This window comes from Solanum pennellii, chromosome 1, assembly GCF_001406875.1.
Source record: "Solanum pennellii chromosome 1, SPENNV200".
Lineage (NCBI taxonomy): Eukaryota > Viridiplantae > Streptophyta > Magnoliopsida > Solanales > Solanaceae > Solanum > Solanum pennellii.
In genome coordinates this window covers 57,856,884-57,868,577 of record NC_028637.1, presented here as the reverse complement: position 1 = coordinate 57,868,577, position 11,694 = coordinate 57,856,884, and positions in this window count along the sequence as shown.

Below are 11,694 nucleotides of genomic sequence, written 5' to 3'. Positions count from 1 at the left end.
CATTGCAATTCTCTCCCACTTCCATTCAGGAATGGGCATTCTCTGAAGTGTCCCTCCAGGCCTATGGTGTTCATACTTTACCTGCTGACAATTCGGGAATTGAGCAACAAAATCGACAATGTCACGCTTCATCCTACTCCACTAAAAATGTTGCTTTAAGTCACGATACATCTAGGTTGCACCAGGATGTATAGAGTACCTTGAACTATGAGCCTCTGTAAGAATAGTGTGAATCAAATCATCTATGCGGGGCACACATACCCTTCCCTTAATTCTTAAAACACCTTCCTCATCGATTTTTGCTTTTTTAGCCTCTCCTCGCAACACCTTATCTCGGACCCGGATCAGTTTCTCATCAGTAAACTGCTTTCCCTTAATCTTGTCAAGAAAGGAAGATCTTGCCTCCACACAGGCCAAAAATCCTCCCTTCTCTAGTACTTCCAGTCTCATAAAGTCATTAGCCAGAGTCTGAACCTCTCTAGCCAATGGGCGTCTAGAACCCTGCAAGTGAGCTAGACTTCCCATGCTCCCTGCCTTTCTACTTAAAGCATCTGCCACTACATTAGCTTTTCCCGGATGATACAAGATATTGATGTCATAGTCTTTCAGTAGTTCCATCCACCTCCTCTGTCTTAAATTCAAATCTTTCTGAGTAAAGACATACTGTAAACTACGATGATCCGTATAGACTTCACACTTAACCCCATATAAATAATGTCTCCATTGCTTTAATGCAAACACTACCGCAGCCAACTCCAAATCATGGGTCGAATAATTACGTTCATGCACCTTTAATTGCCTCGAAGCATAAGCAATTACATTCTTCTCTTGCATTAGCACTGCACCCAAACCAGAATAGGATGCATCACAATTAACAATGAAGTTCTTACCTTCCACTGGCAAGGTGAGAATTGGTGCAGTAGCCAACAAAGTCTTGAGCTTCTGAAATCTTTCTTCACACTCGTCCGACCATACAAATGGAACACTCTGCTTAGTCAAATTTGTGAATTGGGAAGCAACAGAGGAAAATCCCTTGACAAATCGACGGTAGTAGCTAGCTAAACCAACAAAGGTCCTTACCTCTGTAACATTAGTAGGTCTTACCCAACTCTTCCCTGCTTCGATCTTAGAAGGATCCACCATCACTCCATCCTTAGAAACCACATGCCCCAAGAAGGACACTGAATCTAGCCAAAACTCACACTTGGAGAATTTGGCATAAAGCTTTTTCTCCCTCAACATTTCCAATACAATTCTCAAGTGCTCCTCATGTTCTTTCCTGCTCTTTGAGTATACCAGTATATCATCTATGAATACAATGATAAAGAGATCCAGATAGGGCTTAAAAATCCCATTCGTCAAGCTCATGAACGCATCAGGGGCATTCGTAAGCCCAAAAGACATTAATAAGAACTCATAATGTCCATATCTGGTCCGAAAAGCAGTCTTGGGCACATCCGTTGCCCGTATTTTCAATTGATGGTAGCCAGATCTCAAATCGATTTTTGAGAAGGTACAAGCACCTTGTAACTGATCGAACAAATAATCAATGCGAGGAAGAGGATACCTGTTCTTAATAGTTACCTTATTCAGTTGCCTGTAGTCTATGCACATCCTAAAACTTCCATCATTCTTCTTCACAAACAAAACAGGAGCATCCCAAGGGGATGCACTTGGTCTAATAAAGCCTTTTCCTAACAATTCTTGAAGTTGGGCCTTTAACGCTCTTAACTCAGCGGGAGCCATTCTATAAGGGGGTATGGAAATGGGGCGAGTACCCGGCTCCAGATCAATGCAAAAGTCAATATCCTATCCTGTGGCATACCAGGAAGGTCTGCAGGAAACACATCCAGAAACTCACGGACTATCGAAACCGACTCAATTGAAGGTACTTGGGTAGTATCATCCCTGAGGTGTGCCAAGAAAGCTAAACACCCTTTTCTAACCATTCTCTTAGCACGAAGAAAGGAGATGATACGAAATGGAGTGGAAGTGTAGTCACCCTCCCACACTAACGGATCTATCCCAGGCTTGGCTAACGTCACAGTTTTAGCATTACAATCCAAGATTGCAAAATTTGGAGAAAGCCAAGTCATACCCAGAATTACATCGAAATCAACCATTTCTAAGATAACCAAGTCTACATGAGTATTGCTCCCCACAAAAGTTACAAGACAAGACCTATACACCTTTTCAACTATCATCGACTCACCCACCTGAGTAGAAACACGAATAGGCATGTCAAGCAATTCACAATGTAAATTAAGACCAGTAGCAAATGAGGAAGATACATATGAAAATGTGGAACCAGGATCAAATAGTACAGAAGCCATGCAATCACAAACCAAAAGATTACCTGTGATAAGAACATCAGATGTCTCCGCTTCAGACCTCCCAGGGAAAGCATAACAATGGGCCCTATCACCTGTCTGCCCGTTGCCCCTACCATGTTGCGCTGTAGTAGTTCCAGTTTGCCCGCCACCTCGGTTGATTTGGTGACCTCCATTACCTTGGCCACCCTGTCCTCCAGAATAGCGGCCTCTTCCATGACCACCTCTACCTCTGACTATTGGGGGTCTGTAACTCTGTTTTGGACAATACCTCTTAATATGTCCAGTCTCCCCACATCCATAACACTCTCTGGGTTCAAGCATAGATCTCTGTGAGAACGACGGAGTCTGGGGATAACCCCCAAACTCAGAGAAGTGTTGACTGTTCTGCGGTGGACCCCCGGCTACAGCCTGCAGTGAAGACTGAATAGGTCGGGCTGGATAACCTCCAGAACTCTGCCCTCTTGTTTAAGAATCACTAAACTCACCTCCCTTACGAAACTTCTTAGTAGTTGATGCCATGGTGAAGTCATCTGGCTTCACTCCCTCCACCTCTATCACAAAGTCTACCACTTCCTGAAAGGATTTTGCTGTAGCAGCTACCTGTAAGGCTGAAATCCGCAAATCTGACCTCAACCCCTTCACAAAACGGCGAATCCACTCTTGTGGACTGAAGCAAAGCTGGGTGGCATACCTGGATAGTGCACGAAACTTAGCCTCATAAGCAGTAACCGACATCCTGCCTTGCTCTATGCTCAGGAACTCATCTCTCCTCCTATCCCTCAAAGTCCGGGGTATATACTTCTCCATAAACAAACTAGAGAATGATGCCCAAGTCATAGGTGGTGCCTGTGCTGGTTTACACTCAACATACGATCGCCACCACATTTTGGCATTTACCTGAAACTGATAGGTTACAAACTCAACACCGAATCGTTTCACTATACCCATCTTATGTAGCAACTCATGACAATCAACCAGAAAATCATAGGCATCCTCAGATTCAGCACCCTTGAAGACTGGAGGTTTCAACTTCAAAAATTTACTGAAAAGTTCGTGCTGATCACTTGTCATTATAGGCCCTGTAGTCAATCGAGGAAACGTGCCTATTTCGAATGAGGCATCCATGCGGGGAGCCCCAGCAGCGGCATGCCGTACTCCCGTAACCTGAGGTGCTGGTGCAGAAAACACTGGAGGCGCTTGGCCTTGATCGGATAACCCGCTAAGATAAGCAAGAACCTGATTAATCATCTCTGGGGTAGGTTGGGGGGGTAATTCCTCATTCTGCACTTGTTCATCCTCCCCTTCCTCACCCTCTCTTAATACTTCCTCAGTCGGTGGAGGAGTCACCGCCCTAGTACTAGAGGGGCCAGGTGCTTGTCTTCTTCCTCTAGAGGACGTCCTCCCGCGACCTCTACCATGGCCTCTTGCCACTGCTCCTCTTCGAGCTACAGCCTCAGTGGCTGGTTCAGACGCATCTTGTCTTGCCGGTGTTGGTGTTGGCGCAGTTGTTGCTCTAGTTCTAACCATCTGCGAAATAGAGTGAAGATGGTCAGATACCAATTTGTATCACCTAGATACCAATTGGATCCAAGTAATAGCACGAAAGAAAGAAAGAATGGAATTTTCCTAAAGTCCTATAGCCTCTCAAAGAAAAGTAAAGGCGTCCCCCTACCGTTCCTCAAGACTCTACTAGACTCGTTCTTGTGTGATGAGACCAACGAACCTAATGCTCTGATACCATGTTTGTCACGACCCAAAACGAGCCGCGAGTGGCACCCACACTTATCCTACTATGTGAGCGAACCAACCAATCTAAACCCCAAATCATTTACCAATAATTGAACCATAATGAACAAAATACAATGCGGAAGACTTAAAACTCATTAACAAAAATTGATTAAATAACTTCTAAAACTCAATACTTATCATTCCCAAAATCTGGAAGTCATCACCACAAGAACATCTATCCTCAAATTACTAAATCTAAGAGTATCTAAGAAGCTAAAATAAATAAACAGCTAGTCCGTGCCAGAACTTCAAGGCATCAAGACGTGAAGAAGAAGATCCAGTCCAAGCTAGAAACAATAGCTCACCCTGAATTCTGGTGTGATGAAGACTGGCTAGAGTTGCGGACGAGTTGAAGACGATGGCACGTTTTCTGCATTCCATAAATAACAAAGAAAGAAACATACAAGTAGGGGTCAGTACAAGGCACAAGTACTGAGTAGGTATCATCGGCCAACTCAAAATAGAAAGCAATATATATCAGGTAATAACATAAAATCAACCATAACACTTAACAGGTGACAACAACAAGTACCATAACCATTGGCCACAACCCAAGCACATCTGTGAGGACTCAAGCCTCTACACCATACTCATTTAGAAATTAGGTTCTTCAAACCTCAGTATATTAGCATAATTCAAGATTCATTCTTTTTACTATCCTGGTGTCGGAACGTGACACTCCAATCCTCTACTATCCTGGTGTCGGAACGTGACACTCCGATCCTTTACTATCATGGTGTCGGAACGTGACACTCCGATTCTCTACTATCCTAGTGTCGGAACGTGACACTCCGATCCTCTACTATCCTGGTGTCGGAACGTGACACTCCAATCCTCTACTATCCTGGTGTCGGAACGTGACACTCCGATCCTCTACTATCCTGGTGTCGGAACGTGACACTCCGATCCTCGACTATCCTGGTGTCGGAACGTGACACTTCGATCCTCTACTATCCTGGTGTCGGAACGTGACACTCCGATGCTCCAATCTCATTCTTTTAGTTCATCAAGCCTTTTTTTATACCAAGGCATCATCATTAACAAAGAGGTTTTAGGGTTTAAAATTCACAGCCTCATCATGCTAATTCATCACAATTACATAATCACATCATGCAACCACACAATTAAGCATATAGAAGGCTTTACAATACTACCCAATACATATCAATTGCTATTTAGAGTTTACTATGAGATAGCATAAACCATAACCTACCTCCACCGAAGAATTCGTGATCAAGCAATCTACTTTCCCAAAGCTGCGTTCTTCTCTTTCTCTCGCTCGTTCGTCCCTCTTTCTCTCTGTTCTTTCTCTTTTTCTTATTCAAACCCTTTTTCTTTTACCCTAATTGTCATATAATTAAGTATAAAAGATGATAAAAATAACCCACTATTTCTTCCAAAGTTATCTCCTTTAACCCCCAAATAATTGAATTATTAACATTAACCCACTAACTTTATAATTATAAGCATGAATAGTCCAAAACGGCCCTTAAAAACTTTTAACAGAAATCCGACCCAGTCAGGGTTGCGCAGCCTGTGACGGTCCGTCGTGCCTGTGACGGTCCGTCCTGCTGAGTCGTCACAGAGTTCAGAGACTCAATTTTATTTAAGAGGTCTGTGACGGCCCGTCATGCCTGTGACGGTCCGTCCTGCCATTCCATCGCGAAGTTCAGAGAGTCGATCTCAGTACCCAATTTTCCAGAGTCTAAGTGTTTTGGAACGAGAACCCCTCGACGGTCCATCGTGCCCATGACGGTCCGTCGACCCAGACAGTTATTACCAGAATAAACTCTACTGCTCAAAACGACTAAACAGGTCGTTACACCACTACCAAAGACGATTCTTCCCCATTCTGAACTGTTAGACCGCTGTTTGATATGCTTATAAGGCAAACTCTCAAGGGAGCAAGCTTGTGAATATCCTTCAATAACTCCCTCATTTCTTCCTCAACATGGGCTACAATACCCATAGATAATATACTAAGAGCATCTGCTACTACATTTGCCTTACCAGGATGGTAATGCACACTTATATCATAATCCTTAAGGAACTCAAGCCATCTCCTCTGGCGAAAATTCAACTCCTTCTGGGTGAACATATACAGAAGGCTCTTATGGTCAGTGAACATATCTCTGTGAACAGTATACAAGTAGTGTTTTCAGATCTTGAGTGCAGACACCACCGCTGCAAGCTCGAGTTCATCAGTTGGATAGTTATTCTCATGAACCTTAGGTTGTCTAGAGGCATAAGCTATCACCTTAGCTCGTTGCACCAACACATAACCTAGGCCAAACATGTATGCATCATAATAGATCACATAACCATTTGAAACCTCTGGTAGAGTCAAGACAGGAGCTGTAGTTAGTCGTGTTTTAAATTCTGCAAAGCTTTTCTCACAATCATATGACCATTGAAACTTGACCATCTTCTGAGTCAACCTAGTTAATGGTGAGGCTATGGATGAAAATCCTTCCACGAACCTTCTGTAATAACCCTCTAGACCTAAGAAACCTCTGATATCTGCAGCAGAGGAAGGTCTGGGCCATTGTTTCACTGCTTTTATCTTCTGCGAATCCACTCGGATTCGTTCGCTAGATACAATGTGACGAAGAAAAGCAACGGATTGCAACCAAAACTCACATTTGCTGAACTTAGCGAATAACTGGCAATCCTTGAGAGTGTATAAAAGAATTCTCAAATGTATCACATGTTCTTCTTCATTCCTAGAGTAAATGAGGATATCATCCATGAAGACAATAACGAACAAATCCAAGTATTGTTCCATGAAAGTTGCAGGAGGATTAGTTAGTCCAGATGACATAACTACCAATTCATAGTGACCATACGGAGTTCTAAAGGTTTTTTTTTGAATTTCATTATCTCTGACTCTAAGATGATGAAAACCCGATCTGAGGTATATCTTTGAGAAAGTGATAGCACCCTGAAGATGGTCAACCAAGTCATCAATCCTGGGGATGGATACTTTTTCTGGATTGTTCCCTTGTTCAACTGTCTGTAGTAAATACACATTCTGAGAGAACCATCTCTCTTCCTTACGAACAACATTGGTGCACCCCATTGTGAAATACTAGGTCTTATGAAGCCCTAATCTAGAAGGTCTTTCAACTACTCTTTCAATTCCTTAAGCTTTGCTAGAGCCATTCTTTGAGGAGGAATATAAATAGGTTGGGTATCTAGAAGGAGATCAATCCCAAAGTCGATTTCCCTTTCGTTAGGGACTCCAGGAAGATCTCCTGGAAACACTTCTAGAAATTCACAGACCACTGGAACTGGCTCAAGAGTTGGGGGTTTCAATGCTAAAATCCTTAACCGGAACTAGACGATAGAGATAACCCTTAGATATCATCTCTCTGATCTTAAGGTAAGAAATACATTGACCCATAGGCGCTAAGATACTACCGAGGCATAACATGAGTGTAACCAATCCATGCCAAGAAAGACATAGAAAGCTACCATTTATAACTCTTCTAGATCTGCTCAGGTGACTTTCTGAGAGACCGTGACAGGGCAATTTCTGTATACCCGTCTAGCTATAACTGGTTCACCAACTGGAAAAGAGACTAAGAAAGGTTCTAAGAGAGTTTTTGTACTGACATTGAATTGGACTACTATACTGAGTTACAAAAGACAAAGTCATATCTGTTGTCTTTCCACAGAGTGAACCATATGTGAGTCACATTCTTGAGTTTGTAGGATGCCAATATCACCTATCACTACCAGTTACTGACATCACACCAAATATTTTCTAGAACTCATCAATGAACTTCTATGGGTCCTTACAACCTTATGACCCTAAAAACTAAGGCGGATTCATCCTAACAATATCACAAACTCTGGATGCCACTGATCGATCATTTCTATTATTAGAAATTAGACCGTACTGATTGTTCTGGTTTGTCATACTCTGAGCCAAAAGCTTAATTGGCATTCTCTAACTCCGCATTTGAACTTCCTTCTTTGGTACTAGAGGAACTGCGTTAGTATTGCGAGCATTAGAATTCAATGCATAAGCTCTACGAGAAGGCATGATCTGAAATGTACAACATCAAGTTTGATTGGAATAAGATCATACTTTACGCACGATAAGAGTAACAAGAAAGTGAAGTTTCTCTTAAAACACTTCATAGACTCCCTCTCATTATAAATGGTGCACTTTACACTCATGAAAATGACTCTACTTTGTGTGGCTTTTTCAGACATCCTAGAACTCTTAAACCTACTTCTCTGATACAAAGTTTTGTCACGCCCCGAGCTGCCCCTGTGTCACAGACACAGAACCTAGGACCACAAGTGATCCCAAGTTAACCCTATTGAAATAATCATGAGCATGCTAAAGATGATAAACTGATGCAGAAGCTAACTCATAATTAAATCTAGAAAGATGGGGAATACCTACATTCTATAACTAAGAAATTTGAAAACAATGAGTTTAATACAAAGGAAATATTAACTCAATACTAAGCTGAATCTAACTATGTCTTTAAAAAGCCTCTAAACTCGACTGTAAATATCTGGACAAGCCCGAGATAAATCTAGAAAAAAGTGAAACTAATGGCTAAAGACTGAAATGAAACTCATAACTATTGTCCTCGGAGAATGAGGACTCACTACTTAATTTGCTGAACTGGAGATCGAAAATCAATCTATGAGTGATCTGGATGCTGAGAACGTGAACCTATATCACGAGAAGATGTAGCACATGTATGCGTCAGTATTTGAATGGTGCTGAGCATGTATGATAGAGTAAAGCCGAAATAAAACATAACTCAACAAGCATAAAATAAAGTATATTAATCTAACATGAAAAATTGAATTTTGAGCTAACTGGATGCATTGACAAATTTATAACATGCTGAAACTGAATACTGAATATACTGATAAATGGTCAATGTAGAGAGTCTGACTGAACTGTAGGAGCTACAAATAACGATAATGAAACCACATGAGCTAAATGTGGAATCCGATGTATACGGCGTATCGAGAGGAAACAATATACCCTGCCAAAGGTATAAAGGCATGGTGGAGTGATCACTAAACTGATTGCCCATAGAGGGGACTTACAACCTACTTGGCTAGTAGTTCTAGGACTATCGGGTACGCTAAACCGTAGTCCAACTCGGTATTATACTACTCTCAATTAATTCTGTAAATTAAATGGTTATGTCGGAGTTACTGTAAATATTGGATAGCTCAACACTGAACATGCAAACTTAGAATGCAATAATTAATCTGGTAATTATGCATTTATAACTGAGGCATGTATATCTGAAGTGACTGAAATATCTGAGCATGTGTAATTCAAGAACTAAAGAAATACAAAGCTAGGGTTCTGAAATTCATATGATAATCTGAGTAATAACATGATAATATTTTTTGGAACATATATTTAATAAATTCATGAAGGTCTATCAAAGTTATAGAAACCCTAGGTCTAATCATGATATGGGAATCAAGAATCTGACTGAAAAATAGGGACCCAATGGGTGAAAGGAAACCACTAGTGAAATCACACTTACCTGATGAGAAATTCACAGACAAACACTTAGGTTTTGGGGTTGGAACTGTTGGAACTTGTTGTGTTCTTGAACTAGGGTTCTTAAACTTTTTCTCCTCTCTTGCTTCTAATTTTCAATGTTTTTATTTAATGATTTGACTTATACTTAATGATCCGTCGACTGGGCCTGTTCGGTAGGCCTTTACTAAAATGGGCATAACTTTTACTCGAATGTCACATTTTAGCAAGGTTGGTGGCTATAGAAAGATAAATAAATTATCTATCTATGGGATGGTCATGAAAAATCTAGTTCATTTTTTGCTAATATTTATAACCATTTGAAGTTGACCTAATTGTATTTTCCCTTTACTGTCTACAAATTTTCCACCTATGGACCGTGCTGGTAATTCGTAGCTCTTGTTAGAGAGTGGGTGAATGGGGGTATCGATCGCTTCTCTCGTACTACGAACCGTCATCTGATCTAGGGACCATCGGTCTGTCCTTTGATCAAGACTTAGCCAAAAATTCTCAAAGATGAGTTTTCGGGAGTCTCTTATCCCATCGACAATTGTCCAGGACGGACTATCGTCTGACCTACGGACCATAAGTCCTTCCGTCATCCAAGACTTCACCAATTTTCTAGACTGAAATTTTTAGAGTTTCTGATCCCATCGACAGTTGTGCAGGACGGACCGTCGTCTGACCTACGGACCTTCGATGCCACCGTTGTTGCACCTGCTGTTTTTTTTCCTGTAAAGTTTGTTTTGGTATTTTTTATCTACGGGGTGTTAGAAGAAAACTTATATTTCACAATTCACAGCTCATTTGAACTTATTTATATCTTTAATTATCCATTCGAACTAACACACATAAATTATTGAATCATCACAAACACCCACAAAAAAATATGTTAAAAACCTACATGCAATCAAAGTTTGCCTCTCTAAAAGTCAAACAATGTAAACTACCATATTTTTGGTACGTAAAAAAATTTGGTGATCCAAGACTTATGAGAATTGTACGTGATATGCTCAAACTTACTTCTCAAATAAGAAGTAAAGCGGTCGTGTCATGTAAATAACCCAACTAGTGAGGTTGGGATCGTTTCCACGAGGAAAATAGTCTAGACTTGACTTCAACTTGTTATTACTATTGCTTGGTCAATGACTTCCTTGGAAAGTAAAAAACATAAAAAGGGGGGTTTCTATTTCTAAATGAGTGGAAATAAATAACAAACTTGAAAGAGACACTTAACAGCTTTGTCCGTTGGATTTTAATCAATTAATCAAGGTAACTAGGGTTTACGTGTTCCCCACAGGTTCATAACTCTATAATTCTAACTATAAGAATTCTTTCCTAGTATCTTGCATGCAAAGTGATAAGTTATGTATTTCTAAATCCTTGGTACGGCATCTAGAAAATCTCACTCCGCACCTTGGTCCGGCTACGTGTGTTGCTATCCTTACCCTTATCCTTACCTCTTAGTAAGAATCGTATTCGATATTTGACTAAGTTATTATCTCGTACCAATCAATACTAGCCTATTAGATAGTATACACTAAATCTATGTTAATAATTATTTTCCTATTATCTACCTCCTTGGTCCGGCAAGTAGCATTAAGGAGAGTTCTAACGTTGGCCTTCCGTTAAAAAGACTTTTAAGCGAAAGAATTATTAATACATGCAAGACACTAATCTAGAATTGTTATTTTAGTTAGGGTTTATATCATTATTTGCCTATGGTTCCCACAACCCTAGTTATGGAGTTTAGTTACTTATAGGAATAAACACAATATTCAAATATATTAAATACGAATTCATGTACTTACTTCAATGAGAAAGAATAAAATCCAAAGTTTGCTTGATTAATCTCCAAAAATCACTAGCAAGAATCTCAAAATCTAACAATATTACACAAAGTCTAATAATACGGAGTCTAACTATCTGGTGTCTAACCTAACAGAGTCCACCCCCAAAAAACGAGGTTTTTCAAACTATTTATAAAAAAACAAAAAAACTAATTAAACAAGGATCCTAATTGCTGGAAATCTGCCAAAA